Below are 3,335 nucleotides of genomic sequence, written 5' to 3'. Positions count from 1 at the left end.
GGGCCGCCCGGGGCGTTTGCCCCGCTCCCCTCCCCTCCCCACGCCCCAGCGGTGGCTGGAGGCTCAGGCTGGCTCCTCCGACGTCCCCACCAAAGATCGGGCTGCGAAAGGGGGGAGGGGGTGCCACTCTGCGGCGGGAAAGGCACTTTGCGGGCCAGATGCGAGATATCCCAGGCGAGGCACCCACAGTGCTCCTCGGGCGAGGAAAGAAGCAGCCGGGTCCCGTCCCGCAGTCCTCGGTTTTGTTTTCTGCGCCGCACGGATCCGTGTCTATTTTTATCTCCTTCCAGTTTCAGTTCACAACTTCTGCACACGATCAGTCCCCAAGTGACAGGCCGGTTAAATAGAAGAAAGTGACACCTATTTGCTCTCACACGTCAATCCTGAAACTGTAGGAATTGTTATTGTTAAGGGTTCTGGAAGCATAATACCTGAATGTTTGAGGGTCAAATTTTAAACTGGGTTCTCACAAGAATGGCCAGACTCAGCCTTCAGAGAGAACAGCTTTTGTGTGCGGCATGTAACATACACGAGTCCGCGTTTGTTCACCACAGATAGCACAGCATTTCTTTTTATGAGCACAGCACGTTACATACTACCTTGCAATCCATCAACAAGTGCCCTTTATTCAAATGTCAGTGATTGTTCCAAAGGAAATACCGGATCTCATCCTCTAGTCCTCACATAGGCAGTGTTTCCACTTAACCCAAGGGCTGTGTGTTGCTTGGGTAAGACTTCCGGATGGGGCCACATTTACTTACTTTTACTGTGCCTTACTGAGAACCCTTTTTTCTCAAAAAGGAATAAGAATCAATCTTAAAAAAAAACAAACCCTGAACTTTGAAAGTAGGAGGGTATTATAAAAGCTCTCCAGACCAATACAGATTTTTTGGGAAACAAGGGGTGTGTGCGTAAATGCATGCTTGGGAGATGACATTTTTGTGTGAACCTGTGTGCCCGGTTTAAAAATACAATAGTGGTTTATATCAAAAGAATGTAAGTTTTGTCCAGAACTATGACTACTTACAGAGAGAGAAAGAGTGAGAGAGCTCTAGGTCTGGGAATGTATTCTGTAGAAATAAAGCTTCTGAAACAAGTTGGATATATTTAGCTTTATAGCTTTTGATGGTACAGAGCCAATCCCACTTTCCCATTTGCTGGACTCGGACTTTATTTGTTTTAAAAATCTACTTTTGTGACTTTTTCCAAATATTATTGTGGTTATTTGGCAAAATACTAATTGACTGATGACTTTTACTAGATAGTTGGACTGCACTGAAGATGCAGGATTCATGGATGTCTTTTAAAATATTTTGTATTTTAAAAAGTCACCACAGTTCTTAAATATTTTTTAGTTTTGTTTTCAGTATTTTTTAAGAACAAGGAAAAGACGAACTCCTTTATCCAATTAATACAAACTAAAATATCACAGCATGTTTAGGAATTAAATGAGTAGCTAATCGATAGGTTTGGTTAAATATTTCACACGAGAAATTTGATACCTTTTATATGTACTTGTCCTTAACCTTTAAAAGCAACTGCTGTAAATACAAGATCTGTACTTTCTCTAATACATTTTACTAGTAGCTGGTGACAGAGAACTGATTTCTTTTCTATTAGGCTTTAGCACATCTTTGTTGCAGGCCTGTAGAATGACCAGGGATTAGATTTGCATCTCTTAGACTCCCTGTGTGGTCTTTGTAAGAAGCTTGTAACTGTTAAAAATGACTTGTTAGGAAGCGTGTGGGCTCTCATCTCTTTCCTTTTGACAGAATGATTGTGAAATTCAGATTGTTCCTATAGGCTTTAGCCTGCATATTCCACCTGAACCTTAAGCAATTAGAGCCTAATCTCAGTGCAATCATATCTGAGTTAGGGTTTGTTGCATTTTGTTTACTTCAATTAAAAAAACTACAGAATATTCTTGAGCATTTTAAAGGTGATATTCTGTTAGGCATTACAGAATTTTTCAAACCCTGAATTTTATAATAATCGGCCTATTATTCAACTGTTTATAGTGCAAACCACTTGTCGAATTCTGTGCACAGAATTTAATAGGAAACAGCAGGAAAGAAAAAACAAGGTGAAACATATTAGGATTCATAGAAAAAATGTATTTTGTACTTTCACCACTTCCAAAACAAGCCTTCCAATTTCAGTTCAAAACTTCTGGACATTTCATTATTATAACTAAAGGTTTCTGTTACAAGCTTAAGAAGCTGAAACCACAGTGCAGGTTCAGGGGTCTTGTACATCATCCATAAAAAAGTAAAACAGCCTAAGGACTGGATCTGTGGCTTTCTTTTTTATTCAAATTATTATGATTATTATTTTCTGAATCACAGGATCATTTTGTTGTAATGTTCAGATAATACTGCTAAACCAGCCCATTGTTTTCCTTGTTGTTTATTGATATTGACTAGAAGAAATTATGCAAGTTTATTTTTCTTATGCTAAACATTAAATACATATTTCTTGTTATATTTCAGTTAAAATGTGTTCACACACATCATATTTCTGATGTTCTATTGTCCAATAACTTTTATTTTAAGATATAAAAAAGAGTGGGGTGGAAAGATGACAAACACTCAAGAAATTTTTTCTCACTCTGACTATAACTTCAACTTTTGTGTTCAATTTCTGGGGACCCTGTGAATGACGCATCTTAATAATATTTGTTAACACAACTAGAATTTTTAAATGGCCTCTGCTCACACCAAAACAATCCTTAAACTGCCAACCATTCCTAGACCACTGGAGAGCTCTTTACCAATTAATGCTGTGAATACAAAACTGATGGTTCAAAGACACCTTACTTCTCTTAACATTGTAATCATTCTGTTGTAGAACTTTGGATTTATTTTCTACTTGTTAACATTTATCATAAACTACTCTGTAATAAGGGAGCTTTGGGCCCAATCCTGCTTCAGTGAAGTCACCTAGCAATATTTTCAATGGCTTCAAGGGAAACAGGAAATAGACCGATGACGTTAATGTCAGTTTCTTTTAATCGAAAATTGCTCAGCAGCTATCATTATAAGCATAACATAGCCAGGTTCAGCAATTCTCATTCATTGTTCTCTCTCCTTTTTTTTTTAGATGAATTACACTGACAAAGGCATTGCCTATATTAACTCGAGTTACCCAAAACTCAGGCAAAGTTATTAATAATCTAGTTTTTCATATTATTTTCCTTTCCCCTATAGCATTAAAAAAATGCATTTTTGAGACCCATATAAGTATCATGAATGAGGCATTTCAGTTTTAACTGTAGTGTCAGAGAAAAGATAATATGGTTTAAAATATGTAAAGGACTGATCTGTTCTGCAATCTCT

Source organism: Crocodylus porosus, unplaced genomic scaffold (genome assembly GCF_001723895.1).
Source record: "Crocodylus porosus isolate Cpor-Errol unplaced genomic scaffold, CroPor_comp1, whole genome shotgun sequence".
NCBI classification, from domain to species: domain Eukaryota; kingdom Metazoa; phylum Chordata; order Crocodylia; family Crocodylidae; genus Crocodylus; species Crocodylus porosus.
Note: the sequence above shows the minus strand (reverse complement) of the source record.